The sequence below is a fragment of the Lonchura striata genome, chromosome 8 (genome assembly GCF_046129695.1).
Source record: "Lonchura striata isolate bLonStr1 chromosome 8, bLonStr1.mat, whole genome shotgun sequence".
Classification (NCBI taxonomy): Eukaryota; Metazoa; Chordata; class Aves; order Passeriformes; family Estrildidae; genus Lonchura; species Lonchura striata.
Genome location: NC_134610.1, coordinates 4,905,960 through 4,925,761, shown reverse-complemented (window position 1 = coordinate 4,925,761; position 19,802 = coordinate 4,905,960). Strand labels below are relative to the sequence as shown.

The following is a 19,802-nucleotide window of genomic DNA, read 5'->3' as shown; positions in this document are numbered from 1 at the left end:
GACACATTTCCATTGCTGCTTGGCTCATGGACTTCAGTGCTCTCTCAATAGCTTCACTGCCAGCTCAGGCTATGGGTGTAGGCAATCAAATGTTATCTCTCTCGAAACCCCCAAATATTGAATTTGTTCAAACAATTAAGTGATTGTGACCTACTTGCAAAATAACTCATCACCAAGAGAGAGGGTCATTCTGAAAGATAAAAGTCTGCTGAATCAACTCAGAAACTCTTTGAGCCTCAGTGGTAGCTCAGCTCCTGCGACTCCCTCGTGCAGCAATGTCACTGCTTTCACACCAGGCTTTCTTCTTGGTGTTCTGTTAGAAGTATGCCAACACACCAGCCAAAGTCCCTGCTTCTCTCTCCACACTCACTTATCTGAGGCACCACAAAAACCTTTTCCAGAATAAGCTACCACCACAAGAGACAATTTTTGTATGTAGGTCTGGTTCTTGTGTGTCCACGTGTGTGTGTGTGTCATCTTCACCTGAATTACCTTTAAGAAAAACTAAAATGTTTTGCCTTTTAGCTACATATCCCATGTGATATCTGTGACATCTACTGGCTAAACTCCACAGAGGTTCCATAGCTATGGTTTTTATTTTATATCAGATTCTTTTCATATAGGATCTTCTCCATTTATCAAATGCTGACAAGCTGATAACTGATTATACCACTGCTCACCACAAAAACTGAGGATATTCCTTCTTCCACCTCACTGCTAAACAAAACATAAAACAAAAAGGGAAAACATCAAACTTTTTCATTCCAGAGACAACCTGGAAATAATAAAATATCAAAGATTTTTCCCTTATAGATTTCTTTTCTAGACAGAGAAATATTCTTTGTGTTCTGCTTTACATTTTGAAATCAAACAGGTTGTTTCTGTTTTCTTGTTTTCTACTCATGCTTCCACACACTTCACAGATCAAAATCCGCAATAAATGTGGGACCAACACATTTCTTATCCTCCCACAATTTGTGGAACTTCTCAGAGCATCCTTAACTTGTGAGAATCTGCGTAAAAATTTTCTGGGAAGAGTGTGAAAGTGCTGGTTATGTTATGCCAAAGCTAATACTGCAATATACTGGCCACATTTATATGGCCACAACTAACTTACCTTCCTTCAGGCCCTTCCTGGCTGAGTGATTAAAGAATAACATTTGTAACTATATGAGGTTTTTAATGGAATGACTGAAATTGAGCCTATCACAAGCTATGATGTCCCTCAAGATGTGAGGTGAAAATTCTGTCAATACAAAAAAAAAAAATTTCCAGGTGACTCATGTTAGAAAAACAAACTGTAAAACTCAAGAACCACAGAATTGCATAAATTCAATAAGGTTGGAGAAGACCTCTGAAATCATTGAGTGTAACCTCTGACCAACATCAAACCAAGGCACTGAGTGCCACATCCAGGCTTTCCTTAAACACCTCCATGGACTCCACAACTTCCCTGGGCAGCCCATTCCAATGTCTAAACACCCTTTCAGTTATTAAATTCTTCCTAATGTCCAACCTAAACCTTCCCACTGCAGTCCATATAAACATGAAAAAATATTGATCACTATCCTGTTCTACAGGTTATACAGAAAGAAAGGAAAAACACAGAAGAGATTCAAAATAATGCAAGACTAAAATGAAAAAGGGCACCGCTCATGAATGAATCAACCTTAAAAAATAATTTAAAAAAATAAAAATACCAAAAAAACGTGTCAAATTTAAGGACCAGAATTCACATGGATAGACAATGTTGGTAAAAATGCTGGGGTAATACAACATTGAATCAATGTGCAAAGCAAAGGCTGTCCACCCCAGGCATACCCTGAGGTTCTGCTCTTCACCTCCAAACAGCCTCCCTTTGAGAGGCAGCACTCCTCCAGAGCTGGAGGTTGTACCACATTTCCACCACTCAAAGCACTGTGCTGAGAGGTTGCCCTGACATTAGAGGCCAAACCCACGCAAAGACAGCAGAGGCTGCCTCTGGAATGTGCCAAAAAAGCCATGGAAGAACCAGAATCCCATCGCTTTGCATGGCATGGCAAAGCTCACAAAACCCCCTCCTGAGAGAGCAAATCCTTCAGAGAAGTAACTGGGGATATTGCAGCACATAATGAATTGGCTATTAGCCTTCAGCAAATGGGGTATTTATTATTTTTAAATCGTGCATTAGTGCTCAAGCAACAATGATATTTATACTGCACATCAAACCACAAGAGCAGGAAAGTGGTGAGCTAAAACTGAGTGATCTTGTATGCCCTGAGGGAGCACGAGACCTAAACAGATGCACACATCAAGTAAATAAGATGCAATGATACTGGGGAAATGATGCCAACTGAGTCAGCAATATGAAAACCCTACTGCACAGAAATGTCCTGTGGACAGCAGACTCCAGGCTGAAAAGACAGCTTGGGAACTGGAGGGATGTCATCAAAAGAGGGAGCAATGCTGAAAGAAGAGCTAAGAACACCTCCAGGAAAAGCACTGCCTAGTTCTTTCACAGTACAATGTCTAGAAAGCAGCACATAAAGCTCCTTGCAGAGCACTCAGAGGGAGCTGGCACACAGCAGAATGCTATACCATCATGTTATATTTCTGTCTTTGGAGTTCTCCTCAGAGAGCAAGCCGAAACATCAACATATCACTATTAAAAATTCCTGTTATCCTCCTACAGCTTTTAGGTTGTGGATATTAACAAAGATGAAATGCTTATCTGTTCAAATAGAAAGGCAATTTTGACCTTAGTGCATTAGTGTAAAAACAAAATGTGCTGTTTTGATATTTACAAGATGCCAGAATTAGCTGCAGTTCATAATCAGCCTCATGGCATCCATGCTAAAACAGCCTTCCAAAAGTCTCTCTGGAGGAGGAAAGAAGAGAAAAAAGCAAGAAAAAGCAGTTACCAGTAAGGATTTACAAACCAGGCTTTAAAAAGACCAAACTGAGCACTTGAGCTCTGCAGACAAAGGATTCATGAAGCCCAAACTAAGAGCAGGCTTTGCATTTATGTCAAACCTTTCCCAAGACCAGTAAAAGGCTGTGATTGCCAGAGCTGCTGGGGAGGATGAATTCTGCTTTCCAGGGACTACTGGAGGTGCCACGAGGATTAGGGAGAAAAAGCTGGCTTGCACAAGCCACGTTCAGCCTGATTTTTCTGTACACCCTCCCAGTTCTCTGGGAAATAGGAGGCAGAGGTTGATTACCTGGAGGTGTTTTGGCCAGGGCTGCTGTCAGTGAGCCACCCCGAGCACACAGACATGCAGAAAATACTGGTTTTAACTAATTTGAGTCCTCAGATACAATAAGCAGCAGCAACAGGGTGAGCCCTGCAGTGCCATCAGTGACTGGCTGTGCTGTGGAGGGCTGCAGGAGGCTCTGACACCCAGCAGGGAAACCATTCACACCAGTGCCAAGCTTTTTTTATTAAACATCTCCCAGCAATACACCTGGCACAGCCCTGAGACATTTCTAGTTTTTATTTTATTCACTCTTTATTTCAGCAGCAAAGATCCTGCATGCCTTTAGAGGAATATTAATGAGCAGAAGACCCAACTCTGAACCCTGTGAAAGCTATTACTGCTTGCTCAGAGTAACTGGGCTGATGCCAGCTCAGTTGATTATATCTTCTTTGTTTGTTTCCCTGAAAACACGACGCTACAGTGAACCAGGGGATGTTAATGTATTTCCATGCCATGCTGCATTTGTTTTTATAGCCAGGACTCCTTACTTAATGTAGCTGATACCTTCTTTGAGTCTGAGACATCTTAATGAGCTCAGCACAAGCATGCACGGAGGCCACACCAAAGATCAGTGCCTCGTGAGCAGTTTGCTGGGGAGGGCATGGATCACCTTCCAAATGCTACTGCTGGCTGCAGACTAACTAATGCAGCTCTAACAAGCTAAAAACATCCTGCTAAGACCAATCTGTCATTACAAATAAGTAACAATAAAGCGGGCACATGGGCAGTGCTTGTGCCCAGGCGATGGGAATCACCTTTGGTACTTGGCCCAGAGGGTTTTGCAGACACTCTTTTATTCTGGTAATTGCAGTTGCTAAAAGACATCTTACTGTCAACCTGATGCATTACAAGGCAAAATTCCTTCAGCACCCCAGGTTCATTATGTGGTACCACTAATAAGGCTGTGCCTGAGAGGAGTCCTGCCCACCCCCGTGCACTGGAACATCAGCACCCTGGGCACACCCTCTGATCTCAGCCTGACAAACATCACACAGTGCCAGGCTGGAGGGATGCCAGGTGAGCCCTGCTCTGCTGACCTGCAGGTGGACCACGCACACATCTTTGATCAAGACAGCAAGATGCTCTCCCTGAGGGATGGGGCACAAGATTTGCTGTCAGGTTTAACTGAACCCTCCACTCCACAGCAGCAGGAGTGGGGCTCCTTACACAGGTAGGATTGTAATAGGAACATGCAAAAACACATTAATGACAAGGTTATTGTTCTGAGAAGAGAAAGAAATCTTTAAATTCAAGCACAACTGAAAGTACGTCCAATGAAGTGCTGCTCTGCACAGCCAAAAAACATAAACAGAGATCAAAACCAAACAAGAGATCCCAATAGACACCATGGCAAATCCACCTTAAATCCAACACCTCCTTCTGCCCTCAGTAACTTTTCACATTCATTTTCCAAGCGTTGGGAGTTTTTCAGTAAAAAAAAAAGTTTCAGTGAGGGTCATACACGAAAGGGGTAAAAATCTGCTGATGTTCAAGACCAGCTTGGACAGGGCATGGAGACATGGAGCAACCTGGTCTTGTGGAAGGTGTCCCTGTCCATGGCAGTAGGCTGGAATTACATGACTTTTAAGGTCCCTTCCAACACAAACCATTCTATGCCCCTATCAAACATGGATTTCTTTTTAAAAATGGAAGTTTGAGGTAATTATAGGTGCTGCATCACTGTCTTTTCCTCACAGTACATTCCTCAGGTACAATTTTCCATGTCTCTTAGCTTTCTTCTCCACAATGGAAAAGAAACATTTCCCTTGACGGTGCATGAAGTTTGTCAGCTTTTTACTGTCATACAAAAATCAAACTGAAAAAAGTAAAATCTCCCTGAAGAATCTCACAGTAATTTTTATACACTCAAAATTATAAGCCTGCTGGCAGCTAAAATGTAGCCACAAATGCAGCTGAGTCACAGAAAAACAGAATAAACATACAGTGATTTATGGCTTTATGATTTACCCCAGAAAAACCACAGGGCTGTCTGGATGACTGCAATTTTCTCTTCCTTTCTCGACTTGGATTGCTCCCAATTAGAGTAAACTATTTTAAGCCCTTTGAAAACTAATTATTAAAAAAAAAATAAAAATAAAAAAAAAGCAATAAAAGCAGGAAACCACAACTGTAGGATGCAGACAGGACAAGGTAAAGCTGTGTGACTGTGAGCAAAGGAGAAGGGCTCAGTGCCAGGGCAGTGACTCAGGAGTGCCAGGCTCTGTGAGCTGTCCCTGCCTGGCAGCAGCACTTGATAATCCAGGCTCAGGTGTGAAGGCTGCTGCGTTCACAGTGACCTGTGTAGGCTGTGAGAAGACATGAAAAGTGATCAGATCCTTCATCTCCAGCTTTCCCTGCCAGGCCAAGTGCTCTTGCTGAGCCATTTGTCCTGCACAGCCTCAGGAGGGTTTTCCAAGGGGCAGATCCCTGCAGCAGCAGCTGTGCTCCCCCCTCCTGCCCGTGGCTGCATTATGGATGCTGGAGGTGTAACCATGGTGTGCTCTCATCTTTCTGGGTGCTGCTCCTGACAGCAGCGTGCCAAAAAAACAGAGACCAGGTCTTAAAGGTCAAGGAATATAATATGCATCATTTCAACCTCAAAAAAAAAAAAAGTCCTCCAACCACCAAGCCTCTTTTTCTTTAAGCTTGGATAAGTCAAAGCTGACCTTCTTCTGGCTTATTAAGGAACGTTTATCTAGTTCACGTTTCCAGTTCTTGTAGGAAAATACACAATGTTTAAAAAAAAAGTTTAAATCCATATACATGCTTGAACCAATTAGCACCACATTTCACAGAAACATTAAATTAGCCAAGTCCCTCTTCCAGCATCCCTTTCTGTGGCAGACTAAAGAACAGTGCTGTGAAATGGCTTCTTTTAATATTCTTGCTCATCTGCAGCATCACCATGAGCCATGCTGGTAAACAAGGAAAGAATCAGTCCAAAAGCAGCCCTGTGCCCAAGCCCAGCACCAGGACTGTGCTCTCTCCTTCACAAGCACCATGGAAATCAAAAATGGCCCTGTCTTCCCCACAGCTCTGCAGCCTACCTTGCATATACATGAATTCATGCTCCCTCTAGCTATCTCCCATTTTTCCTGCTTTGGTGACTCAACCCCAATCTGAAAACTGGAAGAGAAATTCCCTTTTATCTAAAAAAAAAAAAAAAAAAAAAAAAAAAAGAAAAAAAAAGAATCAGTAGGATTTTTTCAAGTAGGGGATATTCAGCGGTGTGGAAAAGGTACTGCACATTACTTCCTGTCAACAACACCAGATGTGTTTCTAGTAGAAACAATTGGCTGGAAATTTATTTATTGACATTTCAGATGACTGAACATTGTTATCTTTTGATCTTAATCATCATTTGTACAATTTGCTATATGAGTGGAGATCAAGGACCTTCCCTGACCTCTTTTTAGAAGTATCAGCAGTGTTTATTGATAGGTTGGAATCCTGAATATGATTATGAATATGGATATGTGGAGTATGAAACTTCAGCTGAATTAATATGGCCCAACTACAACTAAACAGTTGAAAAAGCTTTTGGGTGAGTATAAAGCACTTGCAGAAAGGAAATAAGCACATAGCTAAATCCATACCAAATTATCAATTTATAACAACGTAAACCCTCAATGCATCAATTATTCCTACAGAATATATTCCTAAACTCTTTCTCCAGTCTCTAGAAAATGCTCCCAGTGAATTTTCTCTGTCACAGAGCCTTGGGGCATCTCTGGACAGGTAATTCACCACAGCCTGCTCCTCTGGCCTGGGCACAGCAAGCAGGGCTGAAAGGCCAGAGGAAATAGCTTAAAGGACCAGCATTTAATGCACATGGACAGAGGAGGAACTGTTCATCATTTAAATTGTTCCAAAGCCCATCCTGCTCCTTAGGCTTGACAGTGGCTTGCTCATATAGAGCAAATTTAAAGATCAGGGTTCTTGACATGGTAGATTAGGCTCTCCTTCCACGCATTTTGCTTGCTGTGTAATTTGATCATTAACAATCTTTGTGCCACTTCCAGATAAGAATGTATTTAATGTCTTTTAAAGGCAGCATTATTTTCTCCTGAAATAAAAAAACTTTTCAGGTAATTTTTTTAAGGAACAACAATTTTCCTGCTGCTAGTATTAGTGATATATTAATTATTTAACTGAAATAAATGCATCTGTTAATGTGTTTAATTAAGCATACAAAGCTCTTTATTTGATGTTATTTGTATTTAAAATTTCCTGTTTTCCCTAAAGTATTTATTGTCCTAGGCACAGTTTTTCTAATCTTAGACATACTCTGGGACTGAAGTACTATTTTATATCAGCATTTCTCAGCTGCTTTTATCATGAATAAATATATTGCAAACCATGTTAATGAGCTGTTTAGTATTCATATATTAGACTTTTCCTCATTTCATATGGAAATACCACTATAAAAATTCTAAGAATACTAGTTTTATGTGCATGATAATGATGAGATTCAAAGCAAATAAGGAGGAGAAAATCTGTGGTGGCAGTGAATATGAAATGGATTAGTGCATCGTCAATGTACTTTACATTGGTATAAAATTATTAAGGATGTAATTAAGTAGGATCAACGGTACTGTTTGTTTTGGGGGTAATGTTTTAGCTATTTTAGATGTGTCATCTTTAAGAATTTAATTTCACACTTTAATGATCTTTTTGTAATTTCCTCCTCCTGCCATGAAGTCACACAGTCAGGATAGGCATGAATCCACTGCAGATCCAGGAGCAACTCGGCTGGAAGGCCAGGCCACCATGAAGGAAGATGAGAACAAGGCAAATTAATAATTTTGTACATACAAAGGTAGTTCAACTGACCTTATCCATCAGGAACATTCAAATCCCTGGGATTGTTAGCAGGAAAGAGGTTTTAAGGTTACTTGCAGAATCTGCAGCTTTGACCTGGCTGACCTCGGAGAGATCTCCAGTGCAGCCAGAAAGAACTGAGACGTGGTGTTAGAGGAGCCTAATGAGTCAAACCACAGCCCTCAGTACACTTTCATCTGCAAGCAGAAATTAAAAAAAAAAAAAAAAAAAAAAAAAAAAAAATCCAACAACCCAGCTTTGGGTAAAGAGGAAAGAGAAGATTATTTACTGTCTTGGACAGAGAACTTACTACTGGTTACTGAATCAAAACCCAAATGTGAAAATAAGACTGCTACTAGACTTAATTATTGTCTCATTTTAAACTTGGAATTACAAATCAATGGAACAAAGCCTTTGTTGTTATGGAAAACACAGTGTCTGAGCACGTTCCCTTATTAATTTCATATGCTGGACAAAGCAGATGCTGACACTGTGGCCCCAGCTCACGTCCTGTGTGTGACTTCCCAGGGACTGACAGCAGAGCCAGGGATGCCAGCAGCAGCTGGCACTGAAAAGGGTTAGGAAGGTGGAGACAAATCCATTGAAAGGCAAAATTATAATAGCTGCTATTTTTTCTACTAAAATAGTCAGATTTCAGCAGAGAATAATGTGAGTTTTACTTTGTTATTGAACCAAACAGGTGTTACACCATGTAACTGCTCTCTTCACACTAGAGCAGGTATCCATTACTTATGTGATTCATTATTTGTACCTGGTTTTTGGTACTTGAGCTCATTGGCTTCAGATTACACAGCACACTTGTGAATGAAGCCACATCTTGCAAAAATAAGAGAACCACCTTAGATAACTTTAGTCTAAATAATTTTTAAAAATTGCCTCATAGATCAATAATCTGGTGTAGAAGCAGAGCAAAAAAAAAAAAAAAAAAAAAAAATTACTTAGAAAATGCCACCCCAATATTCTCCACAGCCTGAGCAGAAGAGCAGCAAGAGACACTCCTTGCAGCCCTGGCCTATTTATGACTTAACAAGTGAAGGAATCTGAAGAAAAACTTCAGAGGTAATTTTATTGTACTATGAAAAAATAGGTTTCTTCCCAACTCCTAGATTTTGTTACAACAGTTAAATAATGAAAAATAACTTTGCCACATCTTTATTCTGAAGTAACTTATGTTATTGCATATCTACCATTACCAGCTACACCTGTGTCTTTAACAAGGTTATAGATGGCAGATGGAAAAAATTAATTTAACATTCCCTGTGAGGAAGTATAAATACAAACTTGGGTCCAGTCCTATAAATGGCTGCTCTCATGAGTAAAACTAACTTGAAATTACCTCATAGTGGGCATATTCCAAGTTTTACATGGAGTTTAAGACCCATTTCTGAGGGCACAGCTCACAGTCCTCCAAAGTGGTTGCACATGCATGCTGATGCACCTTTGAATTATGTGACATGAAGGTGTTTAGCAATACAGGCTTGAAAATGTTTCCTCTGGCACAGTTAAATTTCCCCCAGAGCAAGGACATGAGTGAGAGATGCTAAAACATGGACTCTCTGGATTAGATCTGTACATTTGTAAGTTAACATAAGGACTGAAATACTTATTAAATCTCAATTTTATTTGAAATTCTTTTTTATCTTTTCCTTTTCTGCTTTATTAAGTTCCACTCCTCTGTCATAGTTATGCACTTCTCTTTGTGAGCAGAGGTTTTGGTCTTACACTGTTTCTTCATCCATGGCAAAGTGCCTTCTTTGCTGACTAAAATTACTCTGCATGCCATCAATACAAATGTATATAAACTCTTCCTTTAAATCACAGCCCTATTTTCAAAAATAGCAATTTTACTCTTCTTCCAGAAATTCATCTGCTTGCTAATGAGAGTTGTGTTCATCGGTAATTTTGAAGGAGAAGAAAAATTATTATTACCCTGGCAATTTCAAGTGACAAATAAGAATTCCATCCAGCCTTCTATTTAAGCCCATGACATTTTTCCCAGTGTAGGATCTACAGGCCAGATGCATCATTATAATTATAAACATTTGTAATGATCCTCAGTGCAAATGGGTGAAGTAGCATCACCTCAGATAAAAACCTTTCAACAAGACATTTCATACCCAAGATTGCTGTAATTGCTAAATCCCTGTGTTATCAAAAATTACCTTTTGATGTCAGCAGAGCCAAGAAGGGGTTTGATGATGCTATATTCTTGTGTTTTCTCCTAAATATGTTTCCACATTTTGTCAATGTCTATTGATTAGACATTGCTCTGATACAGCAATTTCTCCACTTCCCTTATACCAGAGCTATTCCTGGCAGAGAAAACCTAAATGACAGCCTAAAAATCAACATCCTCACAATCAGCTCTGGGATTTGTCTGAATTATCCTGCAAAAGGTGCATTCCTCATTTCCCAAAATATTCTCTTTTCCTGATGCTGACTCTCGAACAACACCATCATGGGACAGCAAGGCACAAAGGATTGTTAATAGGAAAATAAAAAAAACTGAGACAGAAAATGAATGAGTAGGTCTGGGTATCAGCAAAGTTGATGAGACCTGTGAGAGGGGAAAGGGAACTTGTTGATAATAATAAGAGAGGAAGAATAAAGGAACATGGAAAATGAAAAAATAGTTTTCATGGCAGTTTTAATAGTTTTTCAGCAGAACTAAGAAAAATAGCAAGAAAAGTGTGAAAGTAATGAATAAAGCAACAGCAAGCATTAGGGAGAAACAAAATACTCTGTGAAAATGCAGTGCTACAGTGAAAGGGCTTAACTGATGTACAGAAGGCCTTGAGAGATGTGCAAGGACATAAATATGAAAGAGGAGAAAAGAAAAAATAAAACCGTTAAATAGAACACAAATTAAGTGGATTGTAAATAAATGTGCATAGAAATGGGGACTAACATATCCTAAAAGAGTTTCTAAATGAAACCCAAACAAACCCCACACTGTAACCTCACATCTCTCCTCCCTCACTTGCCTAATGGGCAGCTCCTGGCCCTTTTGGGGCATTTTCTGCCCCAGTGTTTCTCAGAGTTCTTTGCTCCACAGGGCTCCTGTGAGCTCCTCACTGGGGTCTCCTGCATTGCCAGTGCAGGAGCCACATCCCTCCTGTGAGAGCAGAGCACAGACCTGACAGACAGCCCACACTCAAACCATGCCTCACACTGAAACAAGTCTCTTACTTGTGGCCAAATGCTGTCAAGAAGGCCAATCCTCAGAAAGAAAAACTAAAGCCATTAAATTCAGTTTAACAGGCAGCACAACCTCAGCAAAGACAAACCGTGCCATTATCTTTCCATCTCTTCTCTCTCCGTGGGCAATTCTTTATTTAGGGTTGTTGTTTTTTTTTTTTTTTTTTTTGGGGGGGTGTAATTTATAGCTTAGGTACAAAAATAAAATTATTTTGGGTTAAAAAACTTCAAAACAGTCTTCCTCAAAGTGTGAATTACTTTTATAGGTTTTTCAAAAGATTGATCTTTTCATTTTTTCGTCTTATGAGTATATATCACATTAGGTCTGCTTCTGTGCAGGAATTGTAATTTTAGCAAGCAATTAATCCATAAATGAGCTGTTTCAGAGTTTTAGGTATTGGGCATCACCCTTCAAAGGCTCTGTGCTGGCCTTGGATTACATCTCCATGTTTCCACAGACCTCAAAAGAAGCTCATTTTGCCAGCAGTCATTTAATTGAATTCCCCATAAATCACTTTGGAAAATCATGCTCAGGATAATCAAGCACAGGCAAAAAAGAGGAGGTAGTATTTCTAATAACTGTGTCACTGAGAGATACAATGACCTTTACATCCTTCAACACTGAACTTCTCGTTGCTTACTTTATTCCAAAGGAAAATACAGAGCCATGGGAATTACACTGATTTGACCCTGGACCTTTTGCCAGGGCTGCTGAGTTTCTGTGCAATAACAGGTCCATGATTCCTCCCCATGTGGTTCTCATCTTTGACACAAACTAGCAAAGTTGTGGTTTTGACATCATCAACAACCCCAAATTAATAAAGATTCTGAATATTTTGCACCATTCACAAAGGCAAAATGAAATCTAATTTTAGGCATTACACTGCATTTTGTGTACTCAGAGGGTGACAAACTCTAGCACTTTATTGAATAGAAGTAAAAATCTTGTATAAGGTTATTCTCTTCCTATGCACTGAAAGCATTTAAAAAACAAAGGAACTCTTCTTTCTTAAACTTTTTGTGCACCACACAAATCTTCTGCTATATATTTGCAAGGCAAAAATCATTCCTAGCACACCAGAAATGAGGTCATCTTACCAAAACCATTTCACTACAGTAAGAGTTAATGTAGCAGTTTATATTTGCAAGGTATAAATAACTGCCTAAATATCTGCATATATAACACATCAACTTCAGAATGATAATAAAATTCTAAGTCTTCAACTATTTTTAGTTAATGATAATTGACTGGAACAGGTTTGGATGTTTGGACTATGTAAAGGACAATGTTAAAAACTTGCAGTTTGGAAATCAAAGTGAAATGGATACATAGAATAGAAAATAAAGTAGGAAAAAAAAAAAAAAACAAAAACTAAAGACAGCATTTAACTAAGCATTTTTAGTCTTTAAAATGCTTTAAAGAAAATTAGCAGAAGCAGGTAATTCTATTCCCTGCCAAACCCAATGTATACCTGAGTGTAGCAGGACATTTGCAAAATAATTACTTAAGAAAAAATGCTTTTTATTCAGAAAGCTGAAATTTTAGCCCCTTCCTTAGTGAAGCAGCTGGGGCCAAGCTGCTGTTGCCAGCCTTTTAGAGTTCAGGCAGCAGTGCCTGACTGACAGGAATGAGAATCTCTGCATTTCTGATTCAAGTTGCAGACTCACACCTTGCTCTTCCAAAATCCTCATGTTCAGTCTGGTGTAAATTTTATTTCCCATAGTGTTACCTGACACTGTCTAATCCCACCAAGTATTTAAAGTCACTCCCCCTGAAAAAAAGTGAATAAACTAATTTGTGCAGAGAAGGCAAATGCTTGTATCCCAGTGATGGGACAACTTGCTTATGCCTCAGAAGTAGCATTAGAGCCCACGGGGAAATTATAAAAAGGAATTACCTCTAAAAGTTCTCTGGAGCCTCAACAACTCTGCCTATATGCTGGCTGTGGCAGGAAGTAAATGTAAAAACATCAAAGTTATCCCCTGGCCCCAGGCAAGTGCTCCCCAGCAGCCAAAGATGAGGAGCCCAGAGGGAAAAGGAGCAGAATCAGTGGAGAGAAAGGCAGGAACATCCTCCAAGAATGATCCCCCTTAGGATGACAACTGGGCATCATCAAGAGCAGCCCCAAACACCCCAGTGGAACAGGCTGAGCTCCTCCACACTGATGGCAGAGCAGGATTGGTCTCACTGGGGTGCTTCTCTGTCATCTTCCCAAAGGGCTTCGAGGCTACGAGCACCATGGACACCCATCCTTTCCAGATTGTTTGCTCAATACCCCATTAGCTGTCAGAACATCAGCAATCCCATCACCCCAGCAAAACTACATTTCCTGGAGGGGCTGAGCAAAACTACATTTCCTGGAGGGGCTGAGCTCTCTGGTTTTCCAAATGATGGAGTAAGGAGAAAAAAGAGGTCAAAAGCTGAAGCCCAGGTCACAGTCACCGAGATGTTTTCCAGCAGCCAACAGCAAAGTACCTGGATGGGATGAAGCCAGCAGCCCTGATAGGCTACGTGCCAGTAAACAGCAAAAGTTTCAGACAGAATAAAAATGCCTTTATAAGTCTTTTCTTTACCAGTGTTCACCAACCAAAGAAGCTTTGCCAGGGTAAACTGCAAGAAGAGCCTCAGTGGGAAATGTGTTTTGTTTCAGGGTCTGTAGAAATTGTATCAGGAAAGTTAATACTCCTCCAAAACATTCATCTTGTTCTGTCAGAAACACTTCTCACCAGTTAACATAAAAGCTGGCAATATTTTATTGCTGCATTAAGCATTTAACTTAATTTTATGTAAACTAGCAGCAGTTGGATGAAATATGTTGACATTTGTCATTTTGCTGTGGTTCATTTCCTACAACAGCTTCAGAAGTTTTACACTACTGATAGGAAAAATCCTGATGCAGAGAAAAAAGGGGATTACCTATTCATCATCTCAAATCAGACTAAATTATCTTGCCAGTATCAACGTCAAATATCTTGCTGAAAAATAGGTGTGGAAAGGTATTTTATAAAGCAGATTCCTTGTTTAACAGTAACTGCACACATCAAAACTATAGAGAGTGAAAACAAAAGACCACATTTTCCCCTCATGTCCAGCATCATCTTCATTTACCTTTAGCATCTTCATGGCAGTGCACCTTCAATGTATGCACATTATTTATTGAGCTGGGATTTTCCACAGCTACTAAAGAGTGGTTTGGGATCCCAGCTTCTATTGAATTTCAATGAATCTACTCATAAAAGAATTAGGAGCTTTAGGAAATTTTATCTTTATTGTTTCATACCACAAGAGCAACATTGCATCCAATTATCTTATCCTTTGCTGGTACAAGAACTACAACAGAGGTATCCAATTAACAATTTTTAAGCTTCTGAAACTAGTCTCCCATAATTAGCATCAAGAGAATGAAAGACACACTTTTAGCAACCAAAGTGAGACTCAAGCTTTTAAACAAGACACTTCTGGTTGCTGCATTTCTTTTGCTCCTCCAACTTCAGTTTAATCATGATTATAGACTCTGACATTCCCTGAAATCCCAGAGGAAGATAATTATCAGAGATTTTCAACATGTTACAATAAAGATACATCTACTCAAACTACCAGTGACAAGGACCATTCAAACTTGATGATTTATTAATGGCAACCAGAGTTGATCCAATGCAAGGCCAGTCAGCCACATATAAATTGAGTGGGTGGAAGGTATGCAAACAGTATTTGGATAACATTTAGGAAAGCTTAAGTACCACAGCAACAGTGTCAGGATCACAAAGGGCAGTTGAGGACAATAGGAGAGACAAGAGTTGCAGTCTGGCTATGAGGAGTGAAAGGTTTTCAGGATTTTTTTGCTGCTAAAATAAATGAGCATCAAGCACTTTTGGACTTGGCAGTTCCTTTTAGAGTGCTGCTCTGTTAATAGGAGATCTGATGTTGTAGGTTTTTATTCCCTCTGGGTTTTTTCACAGCATTCAAGCAGTATTTGGGGCCACAGATGGTTCTAATGGGAAGCTGTGCTGCTGCAGAGCTCTGCTGCCTGTTCTGCCACAGATGGATACGAAAAGACTCAGGGCAACCTCGTTCCAGACCTCAAGTGTCTCCTCACAGGGCAGCTGTCAGGTACTGCTATAGCACCTTTCTCTTCTCCATGGCTGAGAGACAACAAACAGCCTTTGCTGGAGCTGCTGCACCCAGCATTACAATACCCAAGCATAATCAGTGTGCACAGTTTCAAAAAGAAGCTGTAGAAAATAAGCAACTTCCCTCCCTGCTCCTTTGTTTCACCTCACCCTGGCAGAATACATTCTGACAGAGAGGCTTTGGTGAGCTGAGGTTTGAAAACAACATGCAAGCCAGATGAGTTCTGAAGCTGCAAACACACAGAAAAGCCTTAAGTACTAAATGGAAGGAGTAATTTGCCAATGCACCTCTTAGATCTCAGCTCTGTTAGTAGGAGGCTGAGGAGAAAAGCAGGTAATAGCACATCACATCAAATATTTTCCTGGTTTCAGAAACCACATGCCCACTCCTTGGGCATGGCTGACTTAGGATGAATATGTTACTGAGAGGTACAGTTGTGTAATACAAAACACACAGGTAAGAAAACATATTATAAACTGGATCTTTAAGATACAAAAAAAAATTAGTGAAGTTCTCTACTTACAGTTGCTGACATATGCAAATACTTACAGCTTAAGACTGACACTAGTGCCAAGAATGCTAAAATAAGCTAAAAAGTCCAATCAAAATACCAAAAATAAAACAATTAACCAAAAAGCCCCAAAAAAACACCACTAAAACCATCCCCAAGAAAATGAGTATTGCATTGATGTTTCTAAGTGGTAACTGCACACCGTAGTGGAGTCAGCTGATGATACAAATATACAAATAATTGTGAAGGATATGTTTTTAAACTCTATGATTTTCAACAATGGATTTGAGTTTTGTAATTGTCTCACCAAAGCCATGTGTCAGGTGTGTCTGCAGGCAGACAGTTTTCCTTTTAATGGAAATGTTCTTCTGAACATTTGCATCAACCTCCAGACTCGCTATCTGTAAAAGCCAAACTGTCTGGCCAGATTCTGGTCTGTCTGATAAAGTTCTATTGATTTTGAGTGAGCTTGCTGATTTAGGCTACTGAAGAACCCAGCATCATCTGATTAGGTTGAGTAAATTGATTTTTGAATCCTGACCATTTGCAAAAAACCCATGAACAACCAAGAGACCACCCAAGAAAGCATAAAAATTACTTAGTCAAGAATTTTATTAATACATTTTGTTTCTTTCAAAAATCAATTTTCTCATGAGCAATTCTGGAAGAGAAAAGCAACAGAATTTGTTCACTAAATTATTCATCTTGGTATCTTGGTACTCTAAAAAGCAACATCTTCAGAGAGCAGAAAGAACTACAGCTGCTAAGAAATGGAAGAGAACACAAGTGTAGCTGCTGTAGGGGTTCACTTATGATTTTACCAAGCTGTTTGTGAGACCATTTAGGGGAAGGTGGGAAGCAGAAGGGGAACAGCCTGGTGCTGGAAGCTTTCTGCTGCCTGAGAAGAACACACAGGCAGAGTCAGGATATGTAGGATTTCAGGTGGGTTCCTGAGGCAATTAGTTGATACAGGCATATCATGTGTGTTTGTACAGCCAAATAACTTTCAGGTTCTGTTGCAAAACTTTGTTAAAACACCACCAGGAGATTGCTCACAAAGATATTTAGTTCCTGGATGTTTTCTGTAAATAGATGCTTGAATGATGAGACTAATAAGACTTCTCATATTCTCACCATGGGAAAAGCTGCAGCTTGAGAATTTCTCTCCTCTTCTGCAGTTTGAAATTCCCACAGGACAGAAGTTAAGAACTTCCACTCACAGGAAAAGCTTTGATCAATGCTTTCACATTATTAGAACCCAGAAAGCCCTATTACTAGGCACAAATCCACAGAAAATCAATCCAAATCCATTTGTTTATGGCTATAGGAACAACTAGCAATATCTGTCAGGCTACAACAAATAATTCATCAGATGCAAATCAAAAAAGAGCTGACAAAATAATCTAAAACAAACAGACACACAACTGTGCACAAAAACTGAATGCTGTGTCCCTGGTGTTAGCACCAAGGATCAAAAATATCATAAGAATATTTTAATGTAATTTATAAGTTTCTACAGACCCCATGCACAAAGTATGAGCAGCAAAAAAATTCAGAAGCATTATATTAATTTTTAGTAAGAAACTTACCTGATGAAGCCAAAGTAGGCAGAAAAATTTAAACAATTTGACAGAAAATTGTGCTGACCAATCCAGTGCAAAACAAAATTGTAAGCAATTATGTAAGAGTTTCACCCAATGCCCCAGTGCTGTCTCTTGGTTCTCACTCAGCCCTGGGCTGAGTTAAACTGAGGAGGGCAGCAGATCTAAGGCAATTATTGTCCCACACACTCAGCTGTGGCCCAGGCACCTCATTACTCAGCAGCTCCTCAGCAAAGGCCCTGGAAGCTGGAAAAGAATAAGGATTCAAGCACCTTCTTTCTCTATGACCATGAAAAGAAAAGCCACAGTGCTGACTCCTGCCTTTGGCTTAGGACAGCCTAAGGAAAGCATCTGACATAAACTATTCACATTTGCAAAAGGAAAGAAAGGTTTCCAAGAGGACCATGCTGGTTGATGATAAGAAAAGTGTAAACTCTTTCCCATTACCTCCCCATTTCTTCTAGCCATCAATAAACTCCAAATGCCATGTTTTTAATATGCCTCAACTTTAAATGGAATTGCTGAACACAGGTCTTACAAAGCATGTGAAGTTCTTAAGAGGAAAATCTCTGGGCATCCAGAGAGCTGTTGGATTTGGAACTACATGGTGAATATCAGGATGCAAGTTAAAAACTCTGTGTGCGACCACTTGTGTGCTCCTACCTCGATATTCATTAGTCAGAAAAACTTTCACCTGTGCATATTAACACTGTGCTTGAAAACACATCAGAGAAGGGGGAGATCAGTCAGCAGTGCAGTAACAAAATCCCAGCTGTACCCAAGGCTTCCCACTGCAGGATGTTGTGGCTGAGAATCCCAAAGTGTGTGCAGGGTGGTTAATCAGAGCACCCTCCCCACAGCCCCCGAGGCAATTTTGTGATCAGCAGCAGAGAAGGAGCTCTGGAGCAGGAAGGCTGCAATCAGCCCTGCAGTGTTTGCCCAGACAGAAATGGCTCCCAGACATCTTGAGCTTCTGTCCCTCATTTTAAAGATTAGACTCCTAAATACTGTCTGATGTTTGATATTTTCTTTTCTTTGAGCAGCAAACCCTATTTCCAGCCTTCCTGATTGTCAGTATTGCTTTGATACAAAATACATGGTTCTTCTCTTACATTAAGTGATTATCCTGGGGATAAAATCAGGAAATTCCCTCATTTTCCTCAGAACACAGGAAACAAGAGAACATTAAGATTTAATAACACCTCATCAGTAGTCTACAAGGCTGATAAGAAAAAAGTCTGTAAGGTTGTTACTCTGGTGTTCAAAAGCTCTTAGCCACATTAGAAACCCAAAAAAACCAAAAAGGTCTTCACTATAATTAAATATGTTTTATTAAAGCTTTCCATCATCTTCCTTTCTTTGTTTATTTCCCCCCTCACAGCTCTCACATTGTCTTTCATTCTTCCCTTTGATGTTTGTATGCTTTTCATATTTGTATTGAAAATAGTTTGCACTCTTCCACCCCAGCTCCCCATAAATGTATTTAGAGGAGCACATTTTCCTGTGCCTGACTTTGCCTGTCCCCTCTCAGCCATGGACAGCTCGGGGAGAGCAGAGGGCACACATGCTCCAGTGACAGTGCTCATGACACAGTGGCACAAATAAAAAACACCTTCCCTCTCATCCATTACTTCTATCTCTCACCTACACTAAGAATGCAACGTGCTCCCCTCAACAGGAAGAGAATTTATAAAACAAAATGGAATCTGCCTGTTGGAATCTGTGGTATTGGTGATTCTGAGACTGTAAAACTCTGTCTTTCTGCCCCACTGCCAAAGCAGAAGCCATAATTGGTCTGTGCTGTTTCCAGGTTGTTTATTCTGTTTATCTCTCACATGTTCTGCTGCCCTGCCCAGCTCTGTCCTGCAGGGCAGCGTGTGGGGCTCTGCCCTCAGTGGGATGTGACAAACATTAAATACCAGAAACTCCCTGGGCTGCATTTACAAGAACGTGCCAATATCTGTCACCTACGTTGGACAGTGTGTCCCCAGCCTGAACCAACAGAAAAATGCCAACACCACAGTGACACATGGAGGGCATGAAGAAGGAGAAAAAGGACAAGACACACCCAATTTCCTCCATCTTGTCCCCTTTGGACCCCTCATCTAGAATCCTAAAATTTTACTTTTGCACCTGTGCCACACTTAATTATTACTCATATCAAACACTCAGAGCTGGTAATTCATCCTGTAGGATTGGACAGAGATCACAGCCAGTGTCTCTGGGGGCTCTGGCCAGGGGGGTTCCTGACCCCTGCCAGGGTCCCAGACCTGCCAGGGCAG

General features: G+C 40.2%; 1 protein-coding gene across 2 annotated transcripts in view; it reads right to left on the bottom strand.

Annotated features, from left to right (window-relative positions):
- The window catches only part of LRP1B (LDL receptor related protein 1B), a 626,862-nt gene that overhangs the window by 446,580 nt on the left and 160,480 nt on the right, over positions 1-19,802 (bottom strand). The gene's annotated exons all lie outside the window — the stretch shown is intronic.